Source organism: Gnatocerus cornutus, unplaced genomic scaffold (assembly GCF_029298725.1).
Source record: "Gnatocerus cornutus isolate USDA-ARS CGAHR unplaced genomic scaffold, icGnaCorn1.1 Chromosome186, whole genome shotgun sequence".
NCBI classification, from domain to species: Eukaryota; Metazoa; Arthropoda; class Insecta; order Coleoptera; family Tenebrionidae; genus Gnatocerus; species Gnatocerus cornutus.
In genome coordinates this window covers 33,753-48,752 of record NW_028275370.1, presented here as the reverse complement: position 1 = coordinate 48,752, position 15,000 = coordinate 33,753, and the positions used below count along the sequence as shown (strand labels likewise).

Sequence of the window (15,000 nt, the reverse complement as noted above, 5' to 3'; positions counted from 1 at the left end):
CAGCTGAACGTTACAGTTCCGAAAACTTCTAAGCTCACTGATTTCACTCGAACGTTAAACTTCCGAAAACTTATAAATTCACAGACTTCCCTCCAACGTTACAGTTCCGAAAACTTCTAAGCTCACTGATTTCAATCTAACGTTACAATTTTAAAACTTTTGAGTTGACCAATTCCGAAAAGTCATAAATCCACAAATTTCATTCGAACGTTGCAATTACGAAAATTCAAAACTTGACGGAATAACAAGTTGAAAACAGCTACATTTTTCAGTAGATGAATTTCGATGGAAAGCCACAATTACAATTTTTTTTTTTAAATATGTAAATAAACCTAGAAACTTGTAATTTTTGACATTTCTGAAGTTCCAGACCTGACACATAGATGACGCCATTTTAGAGTCAGGTCAGGTCAAATTATGCTTAAAATTCAAGAAAAATACGTAAATTAACCCAGAATCTTGTAATTTTTGACATTTCTGAAGTTCCAGACCTGACACATAGATGACGCCATTTTAGGGTCAGGTCAGGTCAAATTAACTGACCTGACCTGACCTGACCTGACCTGACCTGACACATGGATGGCGCCATTTTAGGGTCAGGTCAGGTCAAATTATGCTTAAAATTCAAGAAAAATACGTAAATTAACCCAGAATCTTGTAATTTTTGACATTTATGAAGTTCCAGACCTGTCATATAGATGACGCCATTTTAGGGTCAGGTCAGGTCAAATTATGCTTAAAATTCAAGAAAAATACGTAAATTAACCCAGAATCTTGTAATTTTTGACATTTCTGAAGTTCCAGACCTGACACATAGATGGCGCCATTTTAGGGTCAGTTAGGTCAAATTATGCTTAAAATTCAAGAAAAATACGTAAATTAACCCAGAATCTTGTAATTTTTGACATTTATGAAGTTCCAGACCTGACACATAGATGGCGCCATTTTAGGGTCAGTTAGGTCAAATTATGCTTAAAATTCAAGAAAAATACGTAAATTAACCCAGAATCTTGTAATTTTTGACATTTATGGAGTTCCAGACCTGTCATATAGATGGCGCCATTTTTGAGTTAAAATAGGCGCCAAAATTCAAAAACAATATGTAAAATAAAGGAAAAAACAGTAATTTTTGACATTTCTGAAGTTCCAGACCTGACACATAGATGGCGCCATTTTAGGGTCAGGTCAGGTCAAATTATGCTTAAAATTCAAGAAAAATACGTAAATTAACCCAGAATCTTGTAATTTTTGACATTTCTGAAGTTCCAGACCTGTCATATAGATGGCGCCATTTTTGAGTCAAAATAGGCGCCAAAATTCAAAAACAATATGTAAAATAAAGGAAAAAACAGTAATTTTTGACATTTCTGAAGTTCCAGACCTGACACATAGATGGCGCCACTTTAGGGTCAAAATGGGCGCCAAATTTCAAAAAAATATGTAAATAAAGTAAAAACCAGTAATTTTTGACATTTCTGAAGTTCCAGACCTGACACATAGATGACGCCATTTTAGGGTCAGGTCAGGTCAAATTATGCTTAAAATTCAAGAAAAATACGTAAATTAACCCAGAATCTTGTAATTTTTGACATTTCTGAAGTTCCAGACCTGTCATATAGATGGCGCCATTTTTGAGTTAAAATAGGCGCCAAAATTCAAAAACAATATGTAAAATAAAGGAAAAAACAGTAATTTTTGACATTTCTGAAGTTCCAAACCTGACACATAGATGACGCCATTTTAGGGTCAGGTCAGGTCAAATTATGCTTAAAATTCAAGAAAAATACGTAAATTAACCCAGAATCTTGTAATTTTTGACATTTCTGAAGTTCCAGACCTGTCATATAGATGGCGCCATTTTTGAGTTAAAATAGGTGCCAAAATTCAAAAACAATATGTAAAATAAAGGAAAAAACAGTAATTTTTGACATTTCTGAAGTTCCAAACCTGACACATAGATGACGCCATTTTAGGGTCAGGTCAGGTCAAATTATGCTTAAAATTCAAGAAAAATACGTAAATTAACCCAGAATCTTGTAATTTTTGACATTTATGAAGTTCCAGACCTGACACATAGATGGCGCCATTTTAGGGTCAGTTAGGTCAAATTATGCTTAAAATTCAAGAAAAATACGTAAATTAACCCAGAATCTTGTAATTTTTGACATTTCTGAAGTTCCAGACCTGACACATAGATGACGCCATTTTAGGGTCAGGTCAGGTCAAATTATGCTTAAAATTCAAGAAAAATACGTAAATTAACCCAGAATCTTGTAATTTTTGACATTTCTGAAGTTCCAGACCTGTCATATAGATGGCGCCATTTTTGAGTTAAAATAGGCGCCAAAATTCAAAAACAATATGTAAAATAAAGGAAAAAACAGTAATTTTTGACATTTCTGAAGTTCCAGACCTGACACATAGATGACGCCATTTTAGGGTCAGGTCAGGTCAAATTATGCTTAAAATTCAAGAAAAATACGTAAATTAACCCAGAATCTTGTAATTTTTGACATTTCTGAAGTTCCAGACCTGTCATATAGATGGCGCCATTTTTGAGTTAAAATAGGCGCCAAAATTCAAAAACAATATGTAAAATAAAGGAAAAAACAGTAATTTTTGACATTTCTGAAGTTCCAGACCTGACACATAGATGGCGCCATTTTAGGGTCAGGTCAGGTCAAATTATGCTTAAAATTCAAGAAAAATACGTAAATTAACCCAGAATCTTGTAATTTTTGACATTTATGAAGTTCCAGACCTGTCATATAGATGACGCCATTTTAGGGTCAGGTCAGGTCAAATTATGCTTAAAATTCAAGAAAAATACGTAAATTAACCCAGAATCTTGTAATTTTTGACATTTCTGAAGTTCCAGACCTGACACATAGATGGCGCCATTTTAGGGTCAGTTAGGTCAAATTATGCTTAAAATTCAAGAAATATACGTAAATTAACCCACAATCTTGTAATTTTTGACATTTCTGAAGTTCCAGACCTGACACATAGATGGCGCCATTTTAGGGTCAGTTAGGTCAAATTATGCTTAAAATTCAAGAAAAATACGTAAATTAACCCAGAATCTTGTAATTTTTGACATTTATGAAGTTCCAGACCTGTCATATAGATGACGCCATTTTAGGGTCAGGTCAGGTCAAATTATGCTTAAAATTCAAGAAAAATACGTAAATTAACCCAGAATCTTGTAATTTTTGACATTTCTGAAGTTCCAGACCTGTCATATAGATGGCGCCATTTTAGGGTCAGGTCAGGTCAAATTATGCTTAAAATTCAAGAAAAATACGTAAATTAACCCAGAATCTTGTAATTTTTGACATTTCTGAAGTTCCAGACCTGTCATATAGATGGCGCCATTTTTGAGTCAAAATAGGCGCCAAAATTCAAAAACAATATGTAAAATAAAGGAAAAAACAGTAATTTTTGACATTTCTGAAGTTCCAGACCTGACACATAGATGGCGCCACTTTAGGGTCAAAATGGGCGCCAAATTTCAAAAAAATATGTAAATAAAGTAAAAACCAGTAATTTTTGACATTTCTGAAGTTCCAGACCTGACACATAGATGACGCCATTTTAGGGTCAGGTCAGGTCAAATTATGCTTAAAATTCAAGAAAAATACGTAAATTAACCCAGAATCTTGTAATTTTTGACATTTCTGAAGTTCCAGACCTGTCATATAGATGGCGCCATTTTTGAGTTAAAATAGGCGCCAAAATTCAAAAACAATATGTAAAATAAAGGAAAAAACAGTAATTTTTGACATTTCTGAAGTTCCAAACCTGACACATAGATGACGCCATTTTAGGGTCAGGTCAGGTCAAATTATGCTTAAAATTCAAGAAAAATACGTAAATTAACCCAGAATCTTGTAATTTTTGACATTTCTGAAGTTCCAGACCTGTCATATAGATGGCGCCATTTTTGAGTTAAAATAGGTGCCAAAATTCAAAAACAATATGTAAAATAAAGGAAAAAACAGTAATTTTTGACATTTCTGAAGTTCCAAACCTGACACATAGATGACGCCATTTTAGGGTCAGGTCAGGTCAAATTATGCTTAAAATTCAAGAAAAATACGTAAATTAACCCAGAATCTTGTAATTTTTGACATTTATGAAGTTCCAGACCTGACACATAGATGGCGCCATTTTAGGGTCAGTTAGGTCAAATTATGCTTAAAATTCAAGAAAAATACGTAAATTAACCCAGAATCTTGTAATTTTTGACATTTCTGAAGTTCCAGACCTGACACATAGATGACGCCATTTTAGGGTCAGGTCAGGTCAAATTATGCTTAAAATTCAAGAAAAATACGTAAATTAACCCAGAATCTTGTAATTTTTGACATTTCTGAAGTTCCAGACCTGTCATATAGATGGCGCCATTTTTGAGTTAAAATAGGCGCCAAAATTCAAAAACAATATGTAAAATAAAGGAAAAAACAGTAATTTTTGACATTTCTGAAGTTCCAGACCTGACACATAGATGACGCCATTTTAGGGTCAGGTCAGGTCAAATTATGCTTAAAATTCAAGAAAAATACGTAAATTAACCCAGAATTTTGTAATTTTTGACATTTCTGAAGTTCCAGACCTGTCATATAGATGGCGCCATTTTTGAGTTAAAATAGGCGCCAAAATTCAAAAACAATATGTAAAATAAAGGAAAAAACAGTAATTTTTGACATTTCTGAAGTTCCAGACCTGACACATAGATGGCGCCATTTTAGGGTCAGGTCAGGTCAAATTATGCTTAAAATTCAAGAAAAATACGTAAATTAACCCAGAATCTTGTAATTTTTGACATTTCTGAAGTTCCAGACCTGTCATATAGATGGCGCCACTAAATTATGTTTTCGACTAACAGGTGGCGATACCAACATTAATAGTTACAGAAAGCTGTAATTTTTTTGACTTTCAAGTTTAGGTAACTGTTCTACAGATGGCGCCAGCATTGCTACAAATACAGGAACCTGTAGTTGTTTTTTGACATTTGACATCTTGACCTAATCTATAGGTCTAAAGATCAGCAATAGAATGGACTTCAAAGTTGATAATAAAGCTTTATTTTTATTATATATCGTAAATGGATTGTGTTTAAGCATAACGTTTGAATGGTTATGCAACCGCGGAAACTAATTGTTGCCGAACTTTCGTCTTTCCTTTGCATTCTTGAATAACGGAAATATAGATGGATTATTTTTGTGCATGAATTTTAAATTGTTATGCAACCATGAAAACACTAATTATTTTCTTTTTTCGGAGTTTTTTCAGATTATTGAAAGTCTGACACAAAACCTGTCCGTAACTGCGGCGTTCTCGCCAAACGCTACAGCTTGAAAAATCTAAAATTCGCATAGTCTAAATGTCCGAGAAAAATCGAAATTAAATGAAAACGAACAAAAGTTCGGACCGAACTAACATTAATCGAAAGTGGATGTCATAATTTTAAGTCCCTAACTAAACGGGATCTAAAACCCTTTCGAAACTGTGGCGTTCGAATTTTGATGAAAATTATTCCAAGTCCAAAGTCGGAACTGAAGCGTTCACATTGAACGCTACAGTTTCGAGAATCTATTCGGAACTGAAGCGTTCATATTGAACGCTACAGTTTCGAGAATCTATTCGGAACTGAAGCGTTCACATTGAACGCTACAGTTTCGAGAATCTATTCGGAACTGAAGCGTTCACATTGAACGCTACAGTTTCGAGAATCTATTCGGAACTGAGGCGTTCACTTTGAACGTTACAGTTTCGAAAGGACAAAATTAACAAAGACCAAAAGTCCGAGAAAAATTGAAATTAAATGGAAATGAACAAAAGTTCGGACCGAACTAACATTAATCGAAAGTGGATGTCATAATTTTAAGTCCCTAACTAAACGGGATCTAAAACCCTTTCGAAACTGTGGCGTTCGAATTTTGATGAAAATTATTCTAAGTCCAAAGTCGGAACTGAAGCGTTCACATTGAACGCTACAGTTTCGAAAATCTATTCGGAACTGAAGCGTTCACACTGGCGATTGCTTATGCAACCATGAAAGCAGAAATATGAAACGCTACAGTTTCGAAAACTCATTCGGAACTGAAGCGTTCACACTGGCGATTGTTTATGCAACCATGAAAGCACAAAAATGAAACGCCACAGTTGCGAAAACTCATTCGGAACTGATGCGTTTACACCGAACGCTACAGTTTTGAAACCTCGTTCGGAACTGATGCGTTCAAAAATGTCGAAATTTTTACAAGTCCAGTTTCGGAACTGTAGCGACTGCATGGACTTAGCGCGAAAAGGACACATTCAGTGGGAACTGTAGCGGTAGGGACCCGTAAAAAAAATAATAAAATATTTTATTTTTTGCTTTTTACCTTCCGTATACACATTTTTTTTTTTTTTTTTTTTTTTTTTTTTTTTTTTTTTTTTTAAGTCCAAATTGGGAACTGTAGCGGTCAACAGAAAAAAAAACTTTTTCCATCAACCACATACAATTCCCATTTTTAATATAATATTATTATTTATATTAATATTATAATTATTCATAATATATTACTGAACATTTGCTTCTCCTCAGTTTCGTTCTTTGGTTTCCAATATCATTCACTTGATCATATTTAATTCAAGCTTGTTATCGGAGGAGAAACAAGTCTTTCACAATTTTCACCAGTTCTGCTTACCATGTGACGGATCTTTTGTTTTTCAACGGGCGGAACAATAATCGAGATTTTTACTGCTTGGTGTTTCGGGCTTTGTGTTTTATTTTATAGATCCGTCACATTATTCAAGTAAATTATTCAATTCAATTTGTCGTCTGCATTAGAGTCAAGATTATTAATTTCATCTCATTTGCAGACGACTTTGGATAAGAGCACTGGGTGGTCACGTTTTTTAACTAGCGGTGAATTAGCTAATTCGTTCGCAAAATGCACGTTACAGGCGGACTAATTCACATTTCGCTATTCATCGAGAAATTTTTATTCACAGCGGTATATTGTCTTTCTAGAGATTTACCACTTTTTATTTCATCGATGTATTTTTATTTTTAATTTAGCATAATATCATTAAACGGGGTCGCGATGTACGAGAGGTAACAGATCGTACGGACGCGCACATTTGATTTCATGTCAATCCATTCATCGTGCGTACTTGTCCGTCATCGCTGCCACTTACCATCAGTACTCCCTATATATGCCGCCGCGGCAGCGATCAGCTCTGAATCGCTCGATGCGTGAAACGATCGAAATCCCATAGTGCGCCGGCCGCTCGCTATGGGCGAGGGGTAGAGTAAAACGGTCTGATCGCTCGGTGCAAAAGTCCGTTTGGGTACTTAGAGACGGAATTTTAAAATTCTGATTTCGCAGATCAATTTCAAGGATTATTAGGACTCGAATGCTGTCGACCATGTTTTGTAAAAAAAGTTTTTTACGTTTTTACGGCAATTTGACTGAACGCTACAGTTTCGAAAAAAAGTCGGAACTGTGGCGTTCGATCGAAATTTTTCCAAGTCCGAAGTCGAAACTGTAGCGTTCGAACAAAATTTTTCTAAGTCCGAAGTCGAAACTGTAGCGGTCGACCAAAATTTTTCTAAGTCCGATTCGAAACTGTAGCGTTCGAACAAAATTTTTCTAAGTCCGAAGTCGAAACTGTAGCGTTCGGCGCTCATTCGTCTAAGTCCGAACTCGGAAGTGTAGCGGTTGACAAATTTACATTGACCAAAAGTCCGAGAAAAATCGAAATTAAATCCAAACGAACAAATGTTTGGGTCGAACTAGCATCGATAGAAGGTAGATTTTATAATTTCAAGCTCCTAATTAAACGGGATCTAAAACCCTCTGGAAACTGAGGCGTTCGAAATTTTGATGAAAATTTTTCTAAGTCCGAAATAGGAACTGTGGCGGTCGAGCGAAATTTTTCTAAGTCCGTAGTCGAAACTGAGGTGTTCGAATTTTTGATAAAAATTTTTCTAAGTCTCATGTTGGAACTGTGGCGGTCGAGCGAAATTTTTCCAAGTCCGAAGTCGAAACTGTAGCGTTCGAACGAAATTTTTCTAAGTCCGAAGTCGAAACTGTAGCGTTCGGCGCTCATTCGTCTAAGTCCGAAGTCGGAAGTGTAGCGGTTGACAAATTTACATTGACCAAAAGTACGAGAAAAATCGAAATTAAATGCAAACGAACAAATGTTTGGGTCGAACTAACATCGATAGAAGGTAGATTTTATAATTTCAAGCTTCTAATTAAACGGGATCTAAAACCCTCTGGAAACTGAGGCGTTCAAAATTTTCATCAAAATTTTTCTAAGACCGAAGTAGGAACTGTGGCGGTTGACCGAAATTTTTCTAAGTCCGTAGTCGAAACTGAGGTGATCGAATTTTTGATGAAAATTTTTCTAAGTCTCATGTTGGAACTGTGGCGGTCGAGCGAAATTTTTCTAAGTCCGAAGTCGAAACTGTAGCGTTCGAACGAAATTTTTCTAAGTCCGAAGTCGAAACTGTAGCGGTCGACCAAAATTTTTCTAAGTCCGATTCGAAACTGAGGCGTTCGACCGAAATTTTTCTAAGTCCAATTCGAAACTGTGGCGGTCGAGCGAAATTTTTCTAAGTCCGAAGTCGAAACTGTAGCGTTCGGCGCTCATTCGTCTAAGTCCGAAGTCGGAAGTGTAGCGGTTGATAAATTTACATTGACCAAAAGTCCGAGAAAAATCGAAATTAAATGCAAACGAACAAAAGTTACGGTCGAACTAACACCAAACAAGGGTGGCTGTGATAATTTCAAACCCCTAACTAAACGGGATCTAAAACCCTCTGGAAACTGAGGCGTTCGAAATTTTGATGAAAATTATTCTAAGTCCGAAGTCGGAACTGAGGTGTTCGGTCGAAATGCCGTAAAAACGTAAAAAATATTTTTTTCAAAACACCGTTAACGGCATTCGAGTCCTAATGACCCTTGAAATTGATCTGCGAAATCAGAATTTTAAAATTCCGTCTCTAAGTACCCAAACGGACTTTTGCACCGAGCGATCAGACCGATTTACCCGACCCCTCGCCCATAGCGAGCGGCCGGCGCGCTATGGGATTTCGACCGTTTCGCGCATCGAGTGATTCAGAGCTGAACGCTGCCGCGCTGGCATATATAGGGATAGTAGTGGTGGTATGTAGCAGCGGACAAAAGCGTACGATCGAAATGTGATTTTATGTGCGTCCGATTATCTTGTTACCTCTCGTACACCGCGACTTACCCGTAGTTGGGACGATGGCCGGAATGTGTACCCTGTGGACCCACCATCGTTTGAGGGATGACAAATCTTGCCATTGACCATGCACAGCGAGATTGCGGATGCGGCGAGCGTTTCTATGTTAGCGGTCCAAATGCAATCAAAGATTTTATGTGTTCGTGTCAGAACGACCAAAAATTAACAAATGCGTCAACTCACTAAAGTCCGAGCGAGAATTTTGAAATAAATAAAATTTCATAAACTCGTAACGTGTGAATATTTCTAAAGAGAAATCTCACAATAAACCGTCGCTTTCAATCTAGCGAAGAGTATGGAGAATGTTTGAACTTTTGCTTGTCGACGACGATATTTTTTCTTTACGATAAAATTTCAAGTCGATGTGCCCAAAAATCTCTAAATTTTGAACTGGGAAATTATTTCTTCGTCCGATGAATCGCATTGATCTCTGTTTTTGACGAAAAAAAGACGGATAAAATGCAGCATTCAATCAAGGATATAAAATAAAAGAAAAATTTTCCGTAAAAACTATATTACAATGGAGGATTATGTTTCTACTTTTCGTCCGATGAGTCGCAACAAAAATAAGTAATCCATCCGTCGTTGTTCGTTTAGTCGATCTGAATGCACTGTAAAAATTTATTAAAGTAAAATGTTACGTTGCATTTCATGAATTTTGACAAACGTGTACCGAAATGTGTACAAATTATTTATTTCGACGACGACGACAACTTAGAACGGATGAATAAAATTAATTGTTGCAAGATTCAAACAAGGATGAAAAAGTCATAGAAAATTATTCCGTAACCATGATATTGGATTATTTTTTCTTCACTCTCTCCTCCGATGAGTCGCAACAAATAAAAATCCATAAATCAATTCATCCGTCGTTGTTCGTTTAGTCGATCTGAATGCACTGTAAAAATTTATTAAAGTAAAAATGTTACGTTGCATTTCATGAATTTTGACAAACGTGTACCCCGAAGTGTGTACAAATTATTTATTTCGACGACGACGACAACTTAGAACGGATGAATAAGAATAAAATTGTTGCAGGAGATTCAATCAAGGATGATGTGAGAAAAATGTCGAAAAATTTTCCATCCAGAAAGATCGCGTGGCGTTACGTCTCTTCTTACGAGGTTTTCGTTTCGCAGACACGCACACTTTCTTCAAAACAATAATAGGAAAGTGTTCAGTTTTTTATAAGAGCAGCAGGTGTCTTTCCGAAATTCTACGATTATTGTAGCTTATATGACTAGAAGGAAAGAAAGACTAAAACTCTCTTATTTTAAAACAAGAACGCAGTTCCCTGGTTGATCCTGCCAGTAGTCATATGCTTGTCTCAAAGATTAAGCCATGCATGTCTCAGTACAAGCCAAATTAAGGTGAAACCGCGAAAGGCTCATTAAATCAGTTATGGTTCCTTAGATCGTACCCACATTTACTTGGATAACTGTGGTAATTCTAGAGCTAATACATGCAAACAGAGCTCCAACCGGAAACGGAAGGAGCGCTTTTATTAGATCAAAACCAATCGGTGGCGGTCTCCGTCATCGTACAACTTGGTGACTCTGAATAACTTTACGCTGATCGCACGGTCTCGCACCGGCGACGCATCTTTCAAATGTCTGCCTTATCAACTGTCGATGGTAGGTTCTGCGCCTACCATGGTTGTAACGGGTAACGGGGAATCAGGGTTCGATTCCGGAGAGGGAGCCTGAGAAACGGCTACCACATCCAAGGAAGGCAGCAGGCGCGCAAATTACCCACTCCCGGCACGGGGAGGTAGTGACGAAAAATAACGATACGGGACTCATCCGAGGCCCCGTAATCGGAATGAGTACACTCTAAACCCTTTAACGAGGATCAATTGGAGGGCAAGTCTGGTGCCAGCAGCCGCGGTAATTCCAGCTCCAATAGCGTATATTAAAGTTGTTGCGGTTAAAAAGCTCGTAGTCGAATCTGTGTCCCGCGCCGCCGGTTCATCGTTCGCGGTGTCAACTGGCGTGCCGCGGGACGTCCTGCCGGTGGGCTTAGCTCGAGAGGGCGGCCCAACTCAATCCCGCCGCGGTGCTCTTCATTGAGTGTCGAGGTGGGCCGGCACGTTTACTTTGAACAAATTAGAGTGCTTAAAGCAGGCTAAAACTTCGCCTGAATACTGTGTGCATGGAATAATGGAATAGGACCTCGGTTCTATTTTGTTGGTTTTCGGAACCCCGAGGTAATGATTAATAGGAACGGATGGGGGCATTCGTATTGCGACGTTAGAGGTGAAATTCTTGGATCGTCGCAAGACGGACAGAAGCGAAAGCATTTGCCAAAAACGCTTTCATTGATCAAGAACGAAAGTTAGAGGTTCGAAGGCGATCAGATACCGCCCTAGTTCTAACCATAAACGATGCCAGCTAGCGATCCGCCGACGTTCTTCCGATGACTCGGCGGGCAGCTTCCGGGAAACCAAAGCTTTTGGGTTCCGGGGGAAGTATGGTTGCAAAGCTGAAACTTAAAGGAATTGACGGAAGGGCACCACCAGGAGTGGAGCCTGCGGCTTAATTTGACTCAACACGGGAAACCTCACCAGGCCCGGACACCGGAAGGATTGACAGATTGAGAGCTCTTTCTTGATTCGGTGGGTGGTGGTGCATGGCCGTTCTTAGTTGGTGGAGCGATTTGTCTGGTTAATTCCGATAACGAACGAGACTCTAGCCTGCTAAATAGGCGTATTTCGACATCCCAAAGGCCCGTCGATCCTGGGTTCGCCCGGTGGTCGTGCGCGGTTTTTACTGTCGGCGTACAAACAATTCTTCTTAGAGGGACAGGCGGCTTCTAGCCGCACGAGATTGAGCAATAACAGGTCTGTGATGCCCTTAGATGTTCTGGGCCGCACGCGCGCTACACTGAAGGAATCAGCGTGTCCTCCCTGACCGAGCGGTCCGGGTAACCCGCTGAACCTCCTTCGTGCTAGGGATTGGGGCTTGCAATTGTTCCCCATGAACGAGGAATTCCCAGTAAGCGTGAGTCATAAGCTCGCGTTGATTACGTCCCTGCCCTTTGTACACACCGCCCGTCGCTACTACCGATTGAATGATTTAGTGAGGTCTTCGGACCGGTACGCGATGGCGTTTCGACGTCGTCGATGTCGCTGGGAAGATGACCAAACTTGATCATTTAGAGGAAGTAAAAGTCGTAACAAGGTTTCCGTAGGTGAACCTGCGGAAGGATCATTAACGTGTCCTCGTACACACGAATTTTGACATATGTATAATTTATTATTATGCATTTTCATTTGATCGTGTCGATGTACACTTTATGTTTTTACAACACCGTCGTCGATGACATGGAGTCGACGGCACGATCTTTTGTCGTGCCGTTGCTTGTTTCTTTTTGAAACACCGTGTGTACGACGTTTTGAACTACGAATCGTACATATTCGGAAAAACAATAGCGTTACGCTGGCCCGCAGCGCCGGTCCTTGCGATCGAGTTTTTCACCTTTTTTGAACGAGAAAAACCGAATTCGCTCGGGCATACGGCTGTTTCTTCGGGTACCTAGATTTTTTGATTTTTTTTGTACTATCTCTCGATCTTTTCCAATGATGGAAAGAAGGAGGGACGCTTTCGGTTTTTCGACCGGATCGCGGAAAGTTGTGAACTCCACCGCGAAAGTCGAAAGACGTTAGAAGTCCTCTTTTTTCGGACACACGGAGAGGATGTAGCAGAGTAGTCGAGAAAGAAGAAAATCGCAGGTGTCGAATTAGGTTACGACACCGTGGGTTTTAAATGATTTACGCCCGGCTACGGGACCGGCGAGAAACGCTCCCGATTCTACGATTCGCGTGAATGATGTTCGTCGTTAGACGCTTCAAAGAGTTTTTTGAAAGCGCCGTTAAACGAGCGATCGCACACACATCACACCTTGCTTTTTTAATGTTTTTGGTAGATGTGGTAAAGTGATTTCGTTAGAAACGGTAAAATTCTCTTTACGGAGCGTACGACTGCACCATTTCAAAATTATATACACCGTCAATCGTCATTAAGTCACGATATAGAACGGTAAACTTGAGGATTTTATGTTAGACGCTCAGTCTGGCACGTCTATAAATTTTTTCGTCAAAATTCACGATCTGTCTTCGGTTTGGCGACGAAAAAATATAGAAAGAAAATTGAAACACGAACACAAAGACCGCCCGCGAAAATCTCTTTTCGCTTACGGCGGATACTAATTCGCTTTTTCATAACGAGTACGATGATGTAATGATGTGTTCATTCCGATCGATCAAAAACCGTCTCTTCGTCACACTTTTTAAAGTGCTTGACACACACACACGCACACTAAATGAAAGACACAATAAAGGAAAACTACCGAAAATGTAGTTTATGAGAGAAAGCAGCATTATTTATTAAAATTATTGCTGAGAAAAAGGAAATTGGCAAATTCCTAATTAAAATCGTATCGAACATGTCCCATCTTCACACATACATGCTCGTACTTTGCGTGTAAAAGCGGAGACCGCGTGAAAAAGAAAAGTGCTTCTTTTTCGGTGCGCGGATACAAATTTGTGTTTGGGTTAATATTTTTTTTAATTTTTTCGTACGCGTAAAACTGAGACCGACGATCGCGTTCCCTTTCAGACGAGAAAGTACGGACGAAAGACAATTAAGAGCGAGAATCATAAATATCCATACCACAACACCGAAATTTTAGACGTGGCACGTTTCGGAACCACGAAGATCATTTTCGTTTCGGATGTACGCACGTACGCAAAAATTTTTGCAAGACGTGTATAGACAGCTGGACGATCGGCATGATCGGGGTTCTTGTGGAACGAGCGTTTAAATTTTAAAAAGATTACCCTGAACGGTGGATCACTTGGCTCGTGGGTCGATGAAGAACGCAGCTAATTGCGCGTCAACTTGTGAACTGCAGGACACATGAACATCGACATTTCGAACGCACATTGCGGTCCTCGGATATAATGTTCCCGGACCACTCCTGGCTGAGGGTCGTGTCAATTTCAAAGACTGCTCGGTTTTCGTTTTCGGACGAAAACGTCGGAGCGTGTTGGATGTGTTGCGACGCGTCGAATAGGTACTCATTAATGTACGTGATCGTCACTTACGTCACGATATAACGACGCACGCCTCGAACGTGTGCCGAGACGTTTACTCGAGCGTGTTTTTTCGTCAAAAAGGACGGGACGGGTATGCTTTGTATTTTTTTTTACAAAGTCCGTCGGACGTCCACCTTGCGAATCATAAATACGAAAGTGTTTACGTCGGCACATGTTCTTGCGTGGTGTGTCGTAGAATCGTGTGTTTGTGTGCGTTTCTCGTGCAGCGAGTAAATTTGCGCGACATCTTAAGACGCGAAAGCGACCAACTACTACTTGTTGTAGTTGTTGGCTGGTCTTTCGGCGTAGCACGTCCTATTTCTTCAACATGTCGTCATTTAAAAAAAAAAAATGGCGTTTTAAGGTTGAGAACGTTATAGACGGTCGTCGTGTCCGAGACGTGTAATGCAAATCGCGACAGACGTCAGATCGTAAGCGTTTCTGTAAACTTAGCCATTTTTTAAAAAGAAAAATGACGAACACGTATAGCAAGGAATGGGAGACGTGTCGTGATCGTCGAAATGACCGAATGAAAAATTTTTATTTTTCATATGCGACCTCAGAGCAGGTGAGACTACCCGCTGAATTTAAGCATATTACTAAGCGGAGGAAAAGAAACTAACTAGGATTCCCTCAGTAGC

The 15,000-nt window shown here is 39.1% G+C and overlaps 3 non-coding genes across 3 annotated transcripts in view; all 3 read left to right on the top strand.

Annotated features, from left to right (window-relative positions):
• Positions 1-10,555: 10,555 nt before the first annotated feature.
• On the top strand, positions 10,556-12,476 carry LOC148166729 (small subunit ribosomal RNA). The gene has a single exon (XR_015770980.1). It is a non-coding gene; the product is annotated as a small subunit ribosomal RNA (ribosomal RNA).
• A 1,622-nt stretch (positions 12,477-14,098) lies between these two features.
• Positions 14,099-14,255, top strand: LOC148166728 (5.8S ribosomal RNA). The gene has a single exon (XR_015770977.1). It is a non-coding gene; the product is annotated as a 5.8S ribosomal RNA (ribosomal RNA).
• A 658-nt stretch (positions 14,256-14,913) lies between these two features.
• Positions 14,914-15,000, top strand: part of LOC148166727 (large subunit ribosomal RNA) — a 4,039-nt gene continuing 3,952 nt past the window's right edge. The window contains exon 1 of the ribosomal RNA XR_015770976.1: positions 14,914-15,000. This exon is cut by the window's right edge and continues 3,952 nt beyond it. This is a non-coding gene — a ribosomal RNA (large subunit ribosomal RNA).